The 20857-nt window shown below is 38.4% G+C and overlaps 1 protein-coding gene and 1 long non-coding RNA gene across 12 annotated transcripts in view; one reads left to right on the top strand and one right to left on the bottom strand.

Annotated features, from left to right (window-relative positions):
- The window catches only part of TMEM182 (transmembrane protein 182), a 391383-nt gene that overhangs the window by 250249 nt on the left and 120277 nt on the right, over window positions 1-20857 (top strand). The window lies entirely within an intron of this gene.
- LOC309643604 lies at window positions 14980-19403 on the bottom strand. The gene is made up of 2 exons (XR_014253896.1): window positions 16888-19403; window positions 14980-16413 (listed from the first exon to the last, which is right to left on the bottom strand). It is a non-coding gene; the product is annotated as an uncharacterized lncRNA (long non-coding RNA).

Genomic DNA, 20857 nt, shown 5'->3' with positions numbered 1-20857 from the left:
GTCACTTTCTGATCTCAGCCTTGAGGAAAAGGTAGGAATGACGCAAAGACTCAAAGGTCCTGAAAATCCAGAGACTAGCAAGCACCTTCACTCATTGCCCAATGCTTTTTAAATCGGGGTCTCGAGCCGGCAATCCTAGTGACCCAAAGTGTTAGAGAAGTTGCTCCGTTGAATATTGAGTTCGCTTTCCCAAACACCTACAAGGAGACCGCAGATGGATTAGAGCATAATTATCTTCCAACAGCTTTGTTTGATCTGCAGAGTCCAAGCAAAGCATGGTTTTGATTTGAGAGATGAGCTTTTGAACGCAGCTGGCACCATCTAGACGGTCGGTGTGTGTTAAATATATCATTTCTTTCTTTTTCTGGATTAAAAAAAAAAAAGTGTTTTCCTTGTGTCTGGTTCCTGGTGGGCATTTATATCTCCGTTCTTACTTTAGAGACTTGCAAAGTTCACTGGCAAGATTCTTACACGTGGAGGGCTGCCCGGCTGTGGGCTCTTGCTGAGGCTTTAATTCAATTCATTCTTCACTGAATCATTTCTGGTCTTTTTTGTTTGTATTTCACACATTTCTCCCCTGTTCCACCATATCCTTTCTCCTCAATAACTCCTTCATGCCTAGATTCTCGTTCTTCTCCTCCTCTGGCATGAGGTTTTCTTTGAAACGTATGGAATGATTCCAAAGAGATTTTCCAAATCATCAACAAAATATCAGTTATAAGTACTGCAATGCATTTAAAACTTTTTTTTTCCGTGACGATAAAAATGTTGCTATATGCCTAGGTTCCAAATCATGAGCAATTGAATCAAGAGAGACATAATGTGAGTCCACATTTTTTCTTAAGCCTCGACAAATCTGCAGACCAGCGTCTCTACTTTAAAAGCAGGGCAGGTCTATGGTGGGAAGAGAAACGATGGATGCATTTGAGAGAATGACAAGTTTCATGACTTAGTAACTATTCATGGTTTCTGTGACACCCTCGCTTCTAAGAACAAAACGTAGCAGTTTTCTGAAATTAAAAACACGTGCATGTGAATGAGCTGGCTCAAGGATTAAGGGGGGAAGAAAAATCCATTCAGGATTTTCCCAGTTAGTTTACGCTTCCAACCAATCAAGCCATCAGGGTGCACAATCCCCTTTGCTACAGCAGTGTGGGAAAGATTGGAGTGAAAAGGATGCATTGCCTCTTATCCTGCAGACATGCCAGAGAGAAGGGACCCAGACCAGCCACGGCGTTCAGGAGTGAAGGGAAAGATTAGTGCTTTCTTCAGACTATTAGGTCAAACCCAGCCCAGATAACCTGCTGCATGATGTCATGATCTGTTATTTGCAGCTGACGTTTAGCTAAGGGTGAGCAATAATCACGAGCTGTGATTTCTGGTGGCAGATTAAGGCAGACCAAGATCCTTATCTTGGTCTAGGAAAGATGTCCTTTCAGATAATGGCTTCCTCACATTTCTTGTGCTATGGAACGAAAGTAACCAGCTTCCTTAGTAGTAAAATTGCTTAATGGCTAACTCATTACCAAGGTCGAAAACTCATTATTTTACAAAGGGGCATTTTGTTTGTTTGTTTGTTCATTTGTTTTCTTTTTAAGGGATCCCAAACTCTAAATTGTTGATTTTGGTTTTGGATTTGGTTTTTTCCTCCTTCTTAAGTCTCTCCCTGATAGCTGTCATGCCTCAAAGGCTACTGGTGAAACCTGGAGACCACCCCTCCCCTGCCTTTTAATTTGATATTATGAGAAAATTCTGGTCCTGATATACATGCAGATTCTAAATCGAAAGGGACACTTTCTGATTGATGCCCACAATAAATACCACATGAAATTCTATGAAACTGAGGGCTCTCAAATTATAAAAACAAGTCAGCTTTGGTCTTGAGAGAATGAGATGTTTTTGCATAGTTTAAGAATAAAAACATGTTACCCTAACAGAGCTCTGTAACTGTGCCTTCTTGGTACGCTGCTATCGGGGAACATCTGGCACTGCCACTGAGTATTTGTGTAAGAGCTACCTGCGTACAATCGTACTTAATCTAAGCCCTCACCTCTTTTCCCATGACTGTCTTGGCACTTGAAGCGGAGGATGGCAGATGATGGAGTTTCTAAGGGAGCCAACTGCTGGATGGTTACTAAATTATCTTCTAACAAGCTGAGTCACTCAGGACATATTAGGTTAACTGACCATCAGCAGTGATTCCACAAGATAAATTACACATATTGAACTGCCCCCCAGGCTGCAGGGTCTGATAAATTATTAATGTCACAGAATTTAAATGATTAAGTTGTAAATAGCAGGGTTTTTTTCTTTTTTTAAACTCAGCCTATTTGAAATATTCTCCCCCTTCCTTAACATCTATCCTCTGATGTTACCATTTTTGTTGTTTATAATAAGGATAATAAAACATTCATCAAATCTTTAAAACATTAAACAAATAATGGTGTCTTATTGAGTATATAACAAATAAATGCAATCTAACAGTGTGGTTTCTCCCTCCTCCATTTAATTATAGTTGCCTTTTAGGAATTTAACATTTCATTATATATAATGAGTACATTTACACACTGGGATTGCCGTCTAGGGTTTTGTTTTCAAAAATATGTTGTTACAGTTCATGGCCTTTTGAAATAATGGTGCAGCAGTGATAACATGGAAGAAAAGTGATGTTTCACTAGAAATAGAAAGCAGCATGTATAGTAGTTATGTTAATCATTCCATTTGCTTAGTATAAGGGCCACTTTGCGCATTTCCAAACCGCAGATTAAAATGTGTTGGCCTGAAATATGCATCATTTAATTTTAAAGGAAATAGAATCACAAGTCCTAAATCACATTTTTCTCTCAATTACCTTCAATATGTGTGGTCCCAGTCTATGTTTTATTTGTAAAGGTAAATATAGAGGTTTTAAAATGAATTTTTGTTGGATTCTCTTTGGATAACGAAACGCACTAATTTCAATCAAGCCTCTACACCTTGTGAAATAAAATTTCTGCCGTTGGTATGCAGAAGCTTAGTGGTTACTCAGCAGCCATCTACCCCATCCCACCCCCAGGCTTCCCCGCCAGTGGAACTTTTCATTGCCAGGCATCTGGTTGAGAACACTTGAAGTCAGGGTGAGCAGACCTTCCAGCCCAGCCCAGAGATGAACACTGATGAATGTCAATCAGTTCCTCCAGTCTCCCTCCCACTGGCCGACTACTGGTTAAAGAGGGAGCATATGTCCATATATACTCACTGCAGTCAATGAGACCTAAAGGCGAAGTCTACTAGGGGGTCGGGGGCGGAGGGTGAGACAGGAGACGGGTGGGAGGAGAGGAAGTTTCTTTCCTGAATGAAAAGACAAAGTTGCTGGAGGCAAAATCCTCTTGTCTTCTTCACTCCTCCTTTTGACCTTGGACGTGCGTGGAATGCTGGAAATGCAGCCACCCCTTTGCTTTTGGGTCCCGATGGCATCATGAAGCCCAGAGACCTGTGCCTTCTCTTCCTTCCACTGACCTCTTCTCCTGGAGAGAAATAAGCTCCTGGATGTTCAGCTTATTCTACTTGGGTTTCTTGTTACTTGCAACCCAGTGCAGCCTCACTGATACAATTAGTAGGAGATCATGATGTACATAAATGAGGCCAGATGGCGCCCCAAAGTCCAAAATTAACTCATGCAATGATATTATAATTGCTTTCCCAGTAAAGCCACTAAGAGATACAATTTTTCTACATTTTCTCTGCTATACTAAAAAGTGTGTTATTCTTAAATCTAGGGTAATACTTCTTGAGTTAATCCCAGTTAAACTTATTAGTAGAAAATACTTTATATGTCAAAGAAAACAGAACCACAGTTATTACAATACCTTTGAGGGACCGAAGGGCCTATGTCAAACGTTCCTCAACTTTTCTTAACTCATTTTTTAAAACCCAGATGTCTGGATGTTCCCCGAGTCTTCATGCCTGCTGGGGTAATCCTGTCCTTTAAAAATGTTCTAACATGTGTCCCATATATGGTAGAATTGAGGTTCTCCAGGGCTGTGTGTGGTGATGTTACATTTATCCCAGTAACCCTGGGTCTGATCTCTGGTTTCTGCCTTCTGTTGCTGTTTCCTTCTGTCCTCCCAGCACTGGCCCAGGAATAAGATGCAGTCACTTTTCATGACTACATTTATTCTTTCAACATATACTTAACTTCCAACCACGTGGAGAAAAATTAACGTGGAGATTAAACAAGAGACACTATGTAAAGTGCCAGCACAGGTGCTCACAGGAACATCTTTCTTTCTTTGTGGAATCCTGATTCAACGCATAAACTCTGCATTGATGACTCTGGATTTTAGTCCCTGGTCCATGCCAGTTTGACCCCTGACAATATATTTAGTTTCTATAAACCTTAAAAAAATGGGGCCCATAGTAATACCTGATACTTGAGATAGTTGGAAGGACCAAGTGTAATACTGCAAAAAATTACCTGGAAAATACATTCTCTGTTATCCTGTGTTTTTTGTTTTTTGTTTTTTTTTTTATTCTGTGGTTTTGACTTTTTTTCTCCAGCTTCCCTTTTGCAGATGTGTGCATGGTACCGCTCCATTCTTTCTTCTTCTCCATTAGCTTATGGATATCAAAATGGCAGTTAAAATGCAAATTTTCAATGCATTTACCCCAGAATTTGTGTAATTCACAGCGGTGTATATGATTTCTTTCATTAAAACAGACCCTCACTAGGTATGGAGGATTTTATTTGATTTTTGTTTTGTTTTGATGTGCGGGCCAGACATTGCTTTTGATGTCCTTAGTGCTTTTAGGGCTAGTTTGATAGGGGTTTGTATTTGATCTGGGGCTTTTACTTTTCTGAATCTCAAATGTGTTTGCACAGAAAGAAACATGTATGCTCTTTACCAATCCTCTCTCATAACAACAGAATTCAGTGGGATGCACCAAAATGGTCTCTGTTTTGAGTTCAAAATTAGCTTATCTTCTCAGTCCCTTTAGAAACCGGAAGATTTGATGGCCTTCAATAAACTCCAGTTTTTGTCCCATACCTGAAAAGAGAAAGTTCTAAATATAATGAGTTCCTTCTGGGAGGGTTTTATTCATGCTGCCATACTCAAGTCAAAAACAACCACCCCAAAGTTTTGATGGTCCAACCTATTCCTGCTCATTTGGGTAAGGCCAACAAGCCCACTTGAAGATCGATTAGTTTCTACCCGTGTGTAACACACAGATTCCTAGGTGCCTTCACAGAGAATATTTTAATACAAATGCTTTATTTTTGTTACTTTTTTTTAAAGAAAACAAAATACCGTTCTCTACATTGTAAAGGTGACATTTTTGAAAATCATTGACATTTTTCTACATCCTAGGCTATTTCAAGCAGTGACATTATTAAGTTAATTCAACAGAAGTAGAAAAATTGCCCACAGAGTATGCAGCCAAATAGAAAGTCCACATGTGTAAATATGATCAACAGCTGAAGAATTCACATATTCAGAATTACCCTTAATCATGTGACCTTGAGTGTCCTGTTACCAAGTTGACAAGGCTAAGCAATGAATACTGAATTTGAATTTATACATCATGTTTTAGTTCCCTTATATCTGTTGATATGAACAAAATTTGTGCACACAAGAGTATCAGTGGATATACTTAGAACAGCTATATTTCTAAAAAATTGTCTGTAAAATGGAATTTTATATATGAAACACTATAAATGTAATTTTGAATTTGAAGAGTTTCCTTTGTGGATTATAAGATCCCAGAAGATTTCTTTTTTGTAATCTCAAAGAAACCTTAGATACTGTTAAGTCCAGAGCTCTTAAAGTGGGCTTCAGGGAGAGAACACGATCATTAATTCCTGTCTATTTATCTTACTTAAACAAATAAAAAAGAATTTGAGCTTAGGTAATATTTCAAATATAAACTACCTCTCACACTCTCACCCAGTTTGAATGTCAGACGTCCAGGGGTGTATCCCCAAAAGGTGCATTTTCCAGTCAGATCAACCTGGCTGAACACTGACCACAGAGCTGCAGATTTTAACACTTTAGTTGCTGTATCTTGGGGAGATATGAAGGCCCGGGGATGGCTATTTTGGGAGGCTCAGGGCAGTGGTTCTTTACATCTGGATGAAAGTGATTCAGTTCTGTATTTTAACAAACTGGTACGGCAGGACTCTTGCCGGCCACCTGAGTACCAGTCAGCGTGAGTCCCAGATGGTGCCCAAGGTGAGCTGAGGGGGGAGAAAGGAGTTTTCCCAGGTGGATCCTTGGACAGGGTGCTTCCACTCATCCAGTCACCTACCCTGTGTACTGCAGGGAGTCCGGATTCAAGGGAGAGGTTTTGTTTTCTCTTTTAAAGACCGGAATTGTGGTAAATATGTGGTAGATAGGTTTATATGCTGGTGGGAAATATTAATAATGCACCAAATTGGAAAATCTTACCTAGTAATTTCCTTTCGAAGAGAGGAAGTGAAACTATTAGTGACCTAGAGGGAAGAGGTTCTATGGTGGATATGGAGAGTGTCCCTGACATGTCTTCAGTACAGAGTCAGTCTCCCAGCTGTGGGAGAAGGCTGCAAGGCTGCATGGCCCTTCAGAGAGGCCGTCATAGATGACAGAAACACTCAGCACACGGAGGGTTGTTGAGTAAGAGAAGGGTCTTTGACACTAAGCTTTTGGAAGCTCAGAATTGCATACAAGATACATAAATGTTCCAAGATGATTTTGTCAACAAAGCAAGATTTTCTGGTTTCATTCATTCATTCATTCATTCACATGGAGTACCTAGTATATACCATTTACTCTGCTAAATACCAGGATAAAATAATAAGTAAAATAGACATGGTTCCTGTTCTCATTAAGACATTTCATTATATTGAAGTGTGGACTTTGTTTTATGGGACACACACACACACATACACGCACCCCTACACACATGCACTAAAACTATTTAGATGGCATTATTTTGGATGTGAGTTCTGTAACAGTCAATATGTCCTAAAATTTGAAAAGTGTGCATTTGCTTTTAATGCATAGATCTAGGGCTAATTACCCCCTAGATCCCACCCAGGCCAGTCTGTATTAGCCTCTGTTCCTGCTTTCTTCCTCCCCAATGGATACCAATGTGTTGAGAACTTACACTTGGTGTTCTAGGTACCTTCAAGCAGTTCCATGAGTGTACATTCTCTCTAAATATCGATAACTTCCAAACTTAAAATTCCACACCTAAATTCTTTAGGTCTCCAGAATATCAACTATTAAGTATCTATTCTGATGCCTAATTTACACGTCAGACTTGGTATATACAAGGGAGAGATCCTGAGTCCTCACTCCCCACACCCTCCTACAGCTCAGTGTCCCCCAGGGCAGTTACCTGCACCACCTCACAAGCAAGTTCTCCAGCCAAAGCCCCCCCATCAGGCATGACCCTCCCCTCCCCACATTTCTCCATATCCAACTCCTCAGCAGTCCTTTCTAAAGTATCTTCAGGATATACCCTGAATCTATATCTTGTCAATCTATTTCTACCTCCTGCCTCCTAGACACCATTATTTCTTGCCTGAGTAATAGGCAATAGCCTTGTAATTGACCCCCTTTTTTGATTCCTCTGTAATTCATTTTCCCTGTAAAGGCAGAAGGATTTTAAAATTCATGACCCATTCTCATACCTGCCACTTCCTGCAGCTCACCATCACACTTAGAATTATAGCCAAGTCTTCTGCAAAGCTTACAGGTTCTACTGACCTGGATTCTGACTCATTCTTTTCCTTTATCTCCTACACTATTTCCCTCCCTGACCCTCACCCAAGTACAAGCTTCACTCCACACGGTTTTCTTACTGCCTTTGAACACACTAACTTTTTTTTTTTTCAGTCTTTGGGACTTTGTACCAGCCGTTTCCTCTCTTGGAAAACCCTTTGTCTAGATATACCACTGGCTTATTCATTTTTGTCATTCAAGATTGAGCTTAAATGTCATCTCTTCTGTCACCTTGTCCAAAGGCCAGCCACACAATTGGGGCTGATACACCCACACGAGAAAAACAAATAAGCAAACATAATATCTGACGTCATTGCTTTATTTTTTGCTCATTTGTCTTCCCCAACTGGGACGTTAGTGTCTGGCACAGGGTATGCGTTCAGGGTGTGACTTATTTGTTAAATAAATGGCTGGAATAAGGGAGGAGAGTGTAAATTCCGTCCAAGCATTTTTAGACATATACAATTTTTAAAAATTGTAAGTATTATTTTTGAGGCACAATAGATACACAATATCAAGGCTGAATGTAGTGTAGTGTCAATGTAGTTCTTTGACGTTTTGAACAAGGCGTCTAGCTGACTTCCATGGGTACCTTCAGATTGTTCTCTGACAACTATTCTCAGGCCCAATCTGGCAGCATAATTTGCTAGAATCAGCAAATCTTTGTAAAACTTCACTGACTTTTGTATAGATGGAAATTCCTATTCAGGAAAATCAGCTGTGGCTTTTAGCAGCACCATGACCATTCCCGATTTTAATTTTTCTTAGCCATCCAGTGAAGGGCTTTCGCAGAGTAAACAAGCATGAAATGAATCTTCCAGAGTAATTTAGTCATTTAAAGAAGACTCAAGGTCTGGAAACACTTTAAGTGGTGCCAAGTTCTCTACTTCCTTTTTTCCTGTGTTAACATTATTTTCAGTTGGATGAAAGTACCGAAAGCCACTAATTTGTCGCTAAAAACAATTGTAATATCATCGGGGTTCTTCCTTGGTGACTCTAGACAATGTAAGATGGTTTATAGGTGCTGAGTATCCTGATGCTAAATTTTCTCAGCTCACTGAATGATGCTGGCTCATCCTCTGAGCCAGACATGGCTTCATTACTAGCCCGGGCCCAATTTTTTTCTAATATAGAAAATTAGAACTTGGAAACTGTACAAGGATTATTTATATTAAATCATCTGTGAAAAACTGCAGGATGGGACTCATCAACCAAAATTAGAACTCAAATACTATTTAAAAGCAGCAGTCTTAGATTATTTGGATCTGGCACTAACCTGACCCCATGAATTCCCCAGAATTAATATCTGGGCCATGCATCTTCTATGTTTCCACCATTTATATTTAGTGCTACTCCTTTCCTCAAGTTCTTTAAATATATTGTCATGTTCTTTTCTCAGCAAAATAGAAAAATGGTTCAACTTTCACTGTCTTCAAGTGTTTCAACTCTACTAGAAAATTAAAAGGTGAGAGAAATGCTGAACAAAAAACATTTCCTTTAAATGCAGAAAGAAGAAGTAGACAAGTCAAAACCTGAATCGTATTAATGAATTATTTGAAAATGTATATATCAGAATGAGATACTTAATTAATTATATAAATATAAAAAGGGACAAGTGTAGCCAGCAGGTTAATAATGAATATTTCAGAAGCTAGCGCTTAAAAAAATGTTTCTTAATTATGTTCATTTACAGATTTCTGAAAGAAAGGGTGTTAATGGGATAAAAGAATTTCAATACATAATATGAAGATGAACGAAAATGAATCGTGAACAAAAAAAATGAGAGTAGATGACATATAAACAAGTTGTAAACATTACAACTTATTTTCTCCTACATACTATTGACACAAAATATTCTTTGTTACCTTAGATTTTAGGGGTAGAAGTGTAATTTAGTCTTAGACAAGGAAAGCTAAACTTTAGTGACGTCCAATTTTTTTGTACATTCACCTCTAAAACCTAGATTTCTTACTAGAGAATACTTTGTAGCCAAAAATAAAGTCATATTTTGTATATAACAAACAAACAAAATAATTTTTTTAACATTTGAGGTAAGTAGAGTCTGAGAAATCCATTCTGGGTTAGAATCTATTAATTGTGAAGTGTAGTTTACAGAAACTTTGACTTCTATGCCCATATTTGCACAGAAGCTATAGTCAAAGCATTACTCAGTGATTACCTGTGGCTTTGAGCTTTGGCTGGGCACCATGTTTTGCTTCCATTTGACATTTTGGGACATTTTATTTTCACTCAAATGAGAATCACAGAACCATAGAGCTGAATTTGAGTTCAGAAATCACCGAGTACCATTTTCACCCACCCCTGCCTTGAGGATATGGTCTCTGAGTCCCTCTTTGTGTAAGCCGCTGTAGTTCACACCGTGAGTCAGAGAATGAGCTTGTATAGATTAGGGATTCCAAACTTCAGGCCCATCATTGCTCCTCGGTGAGATAGGCCAGTTCAAATTTTCTGCAAATGTTAAAAAAAAAAAAAAAAAAGAGTTCAGAATTCTGTTCTAGCAGCCACCGTGTGGACTCAGTATTCAAGTGGACAAGGGGTTTATTGTCTCAAGCCACGTGGAAGGTCTGGGGCCTGACCTGCCAAAAGAAGCCCCAGTTCTGAGTGCCAGATGGATGCCCTTCATCTCACTTTACCATCTTTCGTACCTCATAGAAGATATTCAAAAAGCACCACATTCTATAAATAGAAAAAGAATTGCAGATTAGAGATTAGTGATTTGAAAACACCCATACAGCCATTTGGCAAAGAAGAAGAAAACCAATTCTACATATCCTTTATTTTCAGTAAAATATTCTCTAAGAAATAGATATTGTAGCCCTGGAAAAGTCAATTTCGATGAATACCCATGGCTGAACTGTCTCAGATTTCAATTAACTATTTTTCTAATGGTCTTTGGGGGTAATTCCATTTATTTACTCCATGTTAAAGAATTTACCCAGCAGGTTTTTGTGGAGATGGTCTGACCATGTTAATTTTCTTAATATAAAGAAATATAAGAGTATAGCAAGGCTCTCCATGTGGCCCCTGCCTCTGTCTTCCTTTCTCAGAGCACACTGCTTTGATTCAGGGTCTCTGTCTTTTTCCTACAGCCACAAGCTTCACTAGGCCAGTCACAGAAATCTCATTTTCCTTACATACGCTTGGTTCTGAAGCCAGCACGTGACAACTCAGAAGAGTCGTGAGGGAGTATCTGCTGAATTATTCCTGAGAAAGGATTTCTTCTTATAAAAGTGATCGTCAGGAAGAGATTTTTTTATCTGCTTGCACTGGACACTGTTGTGTGCGGTTATCATGTCCAGGTTGATATAACCATTTCACAACCATCAGGGCCGCCAGCTGGAGAGTGGAGCTGAAATGCCAGGGGGATCCAGTGCAAAGACGGAAAGAGCGCCGGTTCCTGGTGACATCACTGAACCTCTGACCAACCAACCCTTTCACTGTGATGCCAGTGACTTCTCCTTATACAAAAAGATTCCATTTTCCACATTGTTAAGACAGCTAATTGAGGCTTTTCTGTTGTTTTCTGCAGGGAGTCCTAAGGGACATGCAAAGAATATAGAAGTAGCCTGTTCCCTGATATTTTTTTAAATGCGGTTGACCCCCATCAAGGACTTCTGCTTCAGCAATATACTTCCATCACTAAAGATGCTGCTAAGAATATATAGTTGGCTAGATTACTATTGCCAGTGATGGAATATTCAAAATCTAATCAGTTTTCAGTTCAAGGAAATAACCGCTAATAAAAAAAAAATGCTTTTGGATCATTTCATGAGGCAGAGTACTTTATTCCATATGGCATCCTGCACGTCCATATGGCTTCAGGAATTAGAGAGGTATATGTGTCAAAATATTCAATCAGTTGCAGCCCTTAAAGTTGATAATGTTATGTGTTTGGAGCATACACGATCTCATGAATATGGGGGAAAGTCAAAGGAGCAAATGCCAGCCAAAGGAAAATCATAGTGAGTTTATATTCAGGAGAGAGAAAAGAAAGGAAAGAGACCCGTGCTGGTGTAATTTAATCTAAATCATGTGAATGATATCGACTCCATGCTGCAATAACCCAGTCACGGGTAAAAGCAGTGTGTAATAAGGTTTATTCAAATAAGAATGGGGCAGGAAGTTCTGATTATTTTACATTTCAATTGGCATCATTTCAGAATTTCAACCATATATCAAGCAGTTACCTTGAAGAAAAAGACATGTAATAAGCAAACTTAAACACCTTCAAAATATTTCAGTGTTTTTTTTTTTTTTTAAATCCTTTTCTGTATCCAAGCCCACTTCAAAGATTGTTCTTAACCCCTCCTGGCTCTGGCTGCCTATAAACTGTTTAAGTGGTGACTGATCTGAGAATTCTTCTGCAAATTAGGCTTTCCAGATAAAGGGCTTAAGTAGGCTAGCTGCCCATGTGGAATACCCCACAGCACGGGCACCTTCCATCTTGATGGAAGTGCTGGAGTCTGGGTCTGGTGGCTCTCAGAGTGAGGGGGGAAGGCTGCTCAGGAGGGCAGGCAAAGCGTCCTGGGCAACAGGTTTTTTGCAGGGTAAAAAAAAAAAAGAAAGAGAAACAAGGATGAGCTAGAGCTGTATTTTGGTGAAACTCTTCCAAGGGAAAGAGGGCAGAGATATAGATGTCTATGCTGTGTAAAAAAAAGAGTTAACAGCCAGAGAAACAAAGTCAAGTTCCCCTGGGAAAAATAAGGTAGTGTATGCATCAGTCAAGAGATAGTCATCAAAGTCTACAAGGGCCACAAGGCACGAAGAGACCTATTTTCTGAAACGCATTTCACTGTAAATTAACTACTCTCAGATCAGAACGCAGAATACACCCAGTACAAGTTAGGTGAGTAAAATGCAGTGTGTGTGTGTCTGAATTTTTGTACAAAGGAGTTTATAAATGAATACATTCAAAATGTATTTCATTTCATCAAAGAATGATCCTCCGTATACTATAGTGAAACTCAAATGGCATAAACGCTAGCCAGTTCCCTTCATTTCTACCAATACTCGGCACTTCCCAGTCATTGGAACTCCAGGGGTGCCCACCTCTGGGGTTCAACTTACATACAAATTGGCAAGACGGTGTCTTTCGAACAACACATGAAACTACCTAAGTTTGAATTACTGCAGACACAAACCTATTAAAAAACAAACAACAGGAGCTTCCCTGGTGGTGCAGTGGTTAAGAATCTGCCTGCCAATGCAGGGGACACAGGTTCGAACCCTGATCCGGGAAGATCCCACATGCCGCGGAGCAACTAAGCCCGTGCGCCACAACTACTGAAGCCCGCGTGCCTAGAGCCCGCGCTCCACAACAAGAGAAGCCACCGCAATGAGAAGGCCACGCACCGCAACTAAAAGCAGCCCCCACTCGTCGCAAGTAGAGAAACCTGTGTGCAGAAACAAAGACCCAACGCAGCCAAAACTAAATAAATAAATTAAACAACAAATTGTGGCATGATATTGAGTCTGCTGAACCTACCCTACACCATCAGGATTAATCCTACTCTCTCCTCCCCAATTTTTATCTAAATTCTTTGATGTGCACATATCACATCCCAACACAAAGTTGGTCTCAACCTCGTACCACAGTTGTGAGAGGCTTGAGGGCAAAGTGATGTCTCCTGGCACCCAGCAAGAGTCTGGTGTCCATCTGGCCCTCAGACATGGTGCAGGATGGGCTGAGGCATCTGGAGTTTCAGCTCCACTGTTGAGTCTGGCCAAATCCTTCCCTGTTTGTGTGGACAACCCTGATATCCCCAGATCCCACTGGTTCTGCCTTCTAGGAACCTCTAGCTCTGTATAATTTAGTGCTTAATTACATTCTTCAAGTTTCTTTCTCTCTTGTCTCTCCAAATACTTGTGAGCCTCTTGAAGAAAGAAGCCATCCGTGGTTTTTCCCTTAGTTACTTGTTTTGAGAGCTTAGCATTGTGCTGAGGATTTGTGAAGTTGGTGGTTTGGAGGATGGAAAAAGAGGGCATATCTAAAGCACTAGAGAAACTCTGTCCCTCAGTTTATGATGATTCCATGCTTGCTGTGAGTATATGCCGAGTACAAGGCACAATCACATCAGATTTAGCCACCGTTACCTCCCCCTGACCTTCCTCAGAGGGCAGTTCTGGTAGAGAAGAATCAGAAAGAATTTGGAAACAGAAAAATCTGTTATTTACTAGATTGTAACACTGGGCAAATAACATCTCTTTATTTCTTCATTACTAAAATTGGAATAATGCAACTTCCTTGCATGTTTTCAGGAGTATTAAATGAGATAATGCATAGGATAGATTGAGCAGGAGGGGCGATTCCCTTTCTGTGCTAGTCACCAATGACTTGCTCCCTATTTACTGTATGAGTGACCAGGCAATTAGCATTTCTAGTCATACCTAAACACACACAGGCACACACAATTTCAATATAGATGTGTATCTATGTATGTTAGTAACCCAAAACTACTGTGTTTGTTTTTATCGCTGCCACAGCAAATTGCCACCGATTTAATACAGTACAGATTTGTGATCTTACAGCTCTGTTCACATGGGTCTCGCAAGGCTAAAATCAAGGTGTGGGGACCACTGCATGCCTTTCTGGAGGATTTAGGGGAGAATCCATTCTGTGCTCTCTGAAGCTTCTAGAAATCGCCTACGTTCCTCGGCGCATGGCTCCTCCCTCCATCTTCAAAGTCAGCAATGGCGGCATGAATTCTTCTTATGCTGGTCTCTCTCTTCTAAGGCATCATGTCATTAGATTATCTTGGATAATCCAGGATAATCTCCACATCTCAAAGTCCTTAACCCTAATCATATCTACAAAGTCCCTTTTGCCATATAGGGTAATTTACTCACAGGTTCCCACAGTTAGGGCATGGACATTTTTCTTAATTGGGGAAGCATTATTCTGCCTACCACAGCTATGAAGAATTCATTTCAAACCTCAAGTTTGCAGAATGCATATGCACACTGAGAATTCCTATACCCCCTCAGTCTATAACACTAACCCATCCCTCTTACAAAGTTTTGACGCTTTGAAATTTTTCTCAAACTAGAATGTCTGTCCTCTACCCTCCTTTAGCCTCCATTACACATGTAGCTCTTTAGAGGTATCTCAACAACAAAAACAACAGCACTCTGTCAGTCTCCTATTTCTGGCTGAAACACCATCTTGTCTGCCAGACCTAGCCTTGTTTTTTTAATTTTTATTTTTTATGAAGTCCAATTCTTTTTTTTTTTTTTGTCATGGATGGTTTTGGTGTCATATCTAATAATCTATGGCCATTGAAATTTTGATAAGGATTGCATTTAATCTGTAGATCTCTTTGGGTAGTATTATCATCTTAACTACTAATTTTTCCAATCCATGAATGCAGGATGCTTTCCACTTATTTAAATCTTTCTTAATTTCTTTCAGCAACTTTTTTGTTTTTTTTAGTTCTCTGTATACAAGATTTTTACTTCCTTGGTTAAATTTATCCTGGACCATTTTATTCTTTTGGATACTAATGTAAATTGAATTTTATTTTTTTACAATTTCTTTTTTTGGATTGTTGATTGCAAGTGTATACAAACAAAATGGAGTATTTTGTTTTTGTTTTTGTTTGATTTTATAAACCGTAATTTTGCTGAATTTATTAGCTCTAGTTAGTTTTGTAAAAATTCTTTGGGATTTTCAATATATAGAATCATGTCATCTAAAAATAGAAATAAAATTATTTTTCCAATTTTCAGTGCCTTTTACTTCTTTTTCTTGTCTAATTTCTCCGGGTAGAACTTTCAGTAAAATGTTGACTATCAACGGTGTGAAAGTGGGCATCCTTGCCTTGTCCCTGATGTTACAGGGGAACTTTCAATCTTTTACTGTTGAGTATGATGTTCTCTGTGGGCTTTAAAAAAATGTCCTTTATCATATAGAGTAAGTTTTCCTCTATTCCTAATTTTCTGAGTTGTTTTTTTTTTTTAATCATGAAAATGTGTTGAATTTTGTCAGGTGCTTTTTCCACATCAATTTAGATAATCATCTGTGTTTTTTCTTTGTTATATTACTGTGGTATATGACATCAATTGACTTTCTTATGTTAAACAACCCTTGCATTACGGGGATAAGTACCATTTGGCCATGGTTGTAATCCTTTTTACATGTTGCATTCCATTTACTAGTGTTTTATTGAGGAAATTTGCATCTATGTTAATAAGAAATGTTGATTATTTTTCTTTTCTTGTGGTGTCTTTGCTGGCCTTTTAAAGTGAATTAGGAAATATTCCCCACACCCCTCATATTTTTTGGAAGATTTTGAGAAGGATTTGTGATAATCCTTATTTAAATATTTGGTAGATGTCACCAGTAAAGCCATCTGGTACTAGACTTTTCTTTATTTGGAGGTTTGTGATTACTGATTCAATTTCTTTACTTTTATAAGTCTGTTTATATTTTCTACTTCTTCTTGAGTCAGTTTTGGCAGTTTCTACAAATTTTTCCATTTTGTCTAGGTTATCTATTTTTGGTGTACAATCGTTCTTAGTTTTCTCTTATAATTTTTTTTATTTCTCTAAGATTAGCAGTAATGTCACCTTTTTAACTTCTGATTTTAGTTATTTGCATCTTCTCTATTTTTTCTTAGTCAATCTAGCTAAAGACTTTTCAACATTTGTAAATCTTTTAAAAAACCAACTTTTGTGTTGATGAAGAATAGTGCCAGAACCGGGTCATTAGCCGTATATGATTAAAAAGATAACTAGAAAGATGCGGAGAGAGAAAAAGACCATTGGTACTGGTTAGAAGTTCATGGTGACCACTGAGAATTTTTTTAAATGGTGAGCGGTAGAATTTTAGGCAGGGGGAAAGATAATTTGTGCATCAAAACTGGAAGTGATAGGTTTAGAGCAGTCATTCATGCAGCTGGCAGTTTAACTCTCCAGCAAGTAGAAAGACAACCATGAGATTGTGAAGTTGATTTCCATTCACAATAAAGGGCATTACTGTCCCTTTATTAAGCTTAAGACTGCTTAGCTGTCTCTTCAGATATTATTCATGTCTGTAACAAATACTTATATATGCTTACCACATACCAGGGACCGTTCCAAGGACCTTGTCAATAATAACTCTTTAAATTCTCATAAAAAAAAAAACAAAAAAAAAACCCAACTTTTGGTTTTATTGGTTCTCTATATTGTATTTCTAATCTCCATTTCATTTATATCTACTGTAATCTTTATTATTTCCTTCCTTCCACTAGCTTTGGGTTAGGTCTGCTTTTGTATTTCTAATTGTAATAGAAATAGGTTAGGTTACTGATTTGAATTTTTCTTCTTTTTTAATGTAGGCCTTTATAGCTATTTCTCTCAGAACACTGCTATTGCTGCATCCTATTAATTTTCATTCATCTCAAAATATTTTCTAATTTTCTTTGTGATTACCTTTTTGACCCGTTGGTTGATTTAAAATGTGCTGTTTAATTGTCATATTTGTGAATTTTCCAATTTTCTTTATGTTATTGATTTCTAACTAGTTCCATTGTAGTCAAAGAAGATACTTCATATGATTTCAATTTTTAAAATTTATTGAGGCTTATTTTAAAGCTTAACATTATGGTCTATCCTGGAGAAAGTTCCATGTGCACTTAAGAAAAATGTGTATTTGGCTGCTGTTGTGTGGAGTGTCTGTAGGTCTAGTAGGTTTACTGGGTTGTTAAAGTCTTCTATTTCCTTAGTGATTTTCTGTCTGGATCTTCTATCCATTATTGAAAGAAGGGTATTGAAGTTCCCCACCATTATTATTATTTTTTTTAAACATCTTTATTGAAGTATAATTGCTTTACAATGGTGTGTTAGTTTCTGCTTTATAACAAAGTGAATCAGTTATACATATACATATGTTCCCATATCTCTTCCCTCTTGCATCTCCCTCCCTCCCACCCTCCCCATACCACCCCTCTAGGTGGTCACAGAGCACAGAGCTGATCTCCCTGTGCTATGCGGCTGCTTCCCACTAGCTATCTATTTTACATTTGGTAGTGTATATATGTCCATGACACTCTCTCACCCTGTCACATCTCACCCCTCCCCCTCCCCATATCCTCAAGTCCATTCTCTAGTAGGTCTGTGTCTTTATTCCCGTCTTGCCACTAGGTTCTTCATGGCCTTTTTTTTCCCCCTTAGATTCCATATATATGTGTTAGCATACTGTATTTGTTTTTCTCTTTCTGACTTACTTCACTCTGTATGACAGACTCTAACTCCATCCACCTCATTACAAATACCTCCATTTCATTTCTTTTTATGGCTGAGTAATATTCCATTGTATATATGTGCCACATCTTCTTTATCCATTCATCCGATGATGGACACTTAGGTTGCTTCCATGTCCTGGCTATTGTAAATAGAGCTGCAATGAACATTTTGGTACATGACTCTTTTTGAACTATGGTTTTCTCAGGGTATATGCCCGGAAGTGGGATTGCTAGGTCGTATGGTAGTTCTATTTGTAGTTTTTTAAGGAACCTCCATACTGTTCTCCATAGTGGCTGTATCAATTTACATTCCCACCAACAGTGCAAGAGTGTTCCCTTTCCTCCACACCCTCTCCAGCATTTATTGTTTCTAGATTTTTGGATGATGGCCATTCTGACTGGTGTGAGATGATATCTCACTGTAGTTTTGATTTGCATTTCTCTAATGATTAATGATGTTGAGCATTCTTTCATGTGTCTGTTGGCCATCTGTATATCTTCTTTGGAGAAATGTCTATTTAGGTCTTCTGCCCATTTTTGGATTGGGTTGTTTGTTTTTTTGTTATTGAGCTGCATGAGCTGCTTGTAAATCTTGGAGATTAATCCTTTGTCAGTTGCTTCATTTGCAAATATTTTCTCCCATTCTGAGGGTTGTCTTTTGGTCTTCTTTATGGTTTCCTTTGCTGTGCAAAAGCTTTTAAGTTTCATTAGGTCCCATTTGTTTATTTGTGTTTTTATTTCCACTTCTCTAGGGGCTGGGTCAAAAAGGATCTTGCTGTGATTTATATCATAGAGTGTTCTGCCTATGTTTTCCTCTAAGAGTTTGATAGTGTCTGGCCTTACACTTAGGTCTTTAATCCATTTTGAGTTTATTTTTGTGTATGGTGTCAGGGAGTGTTCTAATTTCATACTTTTACATGTACCTGTCCAATTTTCCCAGCACCACTTATTGAAGAGGCTGTCTTTTCTCCACTGTATATGCTTGCCTCCTTTATCAAAGATAAGGTGACCATATGTGCGTGGGTTTATCTCTGGGCTTTCTATCCTGTTCCATTGATCTATATTTCTGTTTTTGTGCCAGTACCAAACTGTCTTGATTACTGTAGCTTTGTAATATAGTCTGAAGTCAGGGAGCCTGATTCCTCCAGCTCCATTTTTCGTTCTCAAGATTGCTTTGGCTATTCGGGGTCTTTTGTGTCTCCATACAAATTGTGAAATTTTTTGTTCTAGTTCTGTGAAAAATGCCAGTGGTAGTTTGATAGGGATTGCATTGAATCTGTAGATTGCTTTGGGTAGTAGAGTCATTTTCACAATGTTGATTCTTCCAATCCAAGAACATGGTATATCTCTCCATCTATTTGTATCATCTTTAATTTCTTTCATCAGTGTCCTATAATTTTCTGCATAAAGGTCTTTTGTCTCCTTAGGTAGGTTGATTCCTAGGTATTTTATTCTTTTTGTTGCAATGGTAAACGGGAGTGTTTTCTTAATTTCACTTGCAGATTTTTCATCATTAGTGTATAGGAATGCAAGAGATTTCTGTGCATTAATTTTGTATCCTGCTACTTTACCAGATTTATTGATTAGCTCTAGTAGTTTTCTGGTAGCATCTTTAGGATTCTCTATGTATAGTATCATGTCATCTGCAAACAGTGACAGCTTTACTTCTTCTTTTCCGATTTGGATTCCTTTTATTTCTTTGTCTTCTCTGATTGCTGTGGCTAACACTTCCAAAACTATGTTGAATAATAGTGGTGAGAGTGGGCAACCTTGTCTTGTTCTTGATCTTAGTGGAAATGGTTTCAGTTTTTCACCATTGAGGACAATGTTGGCTGTGGGTTTGTCATATATGTCCTTTATTATGTTGAGGAAAGTTCCCTCTATGCCTACTTTCTGCAGGGCTTTTATCATAAATGGGTGTTGAATTTTGTCGAAAGCTTTCTCTGCATCTATTGAGATGATCATATGGTTTTTCTCCTTCAGTTTGTTAATATGATGTATCACGTTGATTGATTTGCGTTTATTGAAGAATCCTTGCATTCCTGGGATAAACCCCACTTGATCATGGTGTATAATCCTTTTAATGTGCTGTTGGATTCTGTTTGCTAGTATTTTGTTGAGGATTTTTGCATCTATGTTCATCAGTGATATTGGCCTGTAGTTTTCTTTCTTTGTGACATCTTTGTCTGGTTTTGGTATCAGGGTGATGGTGGCCTCATACAATGAGTTGGGGAGTGTTCCTCCCTCTGCAATATTTTGGAAGAGTTTGAGAAGGATAGGTGTTAGCTCTTCTCTAAATGTTTGATAGAATTCGCCTGTGAAGCCATCTGGTTCTGGGCTTTTGTTTGTTGGAAGATTTTTAATCACAGTTTCAATTTCAGTGCTTGTGATTGGTCTGTTCATATTTTCTATTTCTTCCTGGTTCAGTCTCGGCAGGTTGTGCATTTCTAAGAATCTGTCCATTTCTTCCAGGTTGTCCATTTTATTGGCATAGAGTTGCTTGTAGTAATCTCTCATGATCGTTTGTATTTCTGCAGTGTCAGTGGTTACTTCTTTTTCATTTCTAATTCTATTGATTTGAGTCTTCTCCCTTTTTCTCTTGATGAGTCTGGCTAATGGTTTATCAATTTTGTTTATCTTCTCGAAGAACCAGCTTTTAGTTTCATTGATTTTTGCTATTGTTTCCTTCATTTCTTTTTCATTTATTTCTGATCTGATCTTTATGATTTCTTTCCTTCTGCTAGCTTTGGGTTTTTTTTGGTCTTCTTTCTCTAATTGCTTCAGGTGCAAGGTTAGGTTGTTTATTAGAGATGTTTCCTGTTTCTTGATGTAGGCTTGTATTGCTATAAACTTCCCTCTTAGCACTGCTTT

The sequence above is a fragment of the Balaenoptera physalus genome, assembly GCF_965194825.1.
Source record: "Balaenoptera physalus genome assembly, chromosome: 15".
Classification (NCBI taxonomy): domain Eukaryota; kingdom Metazoa; phylum Chordata; class Mammalia; order Artiodactyla; family Balaenopteridae; genus Balaenoptera; species Balaenoptera physalus.
Note: the sequence above shows the minus strand (reverse complement) of the source record. Positions and strands in the feature narration are given on the sequence as shown.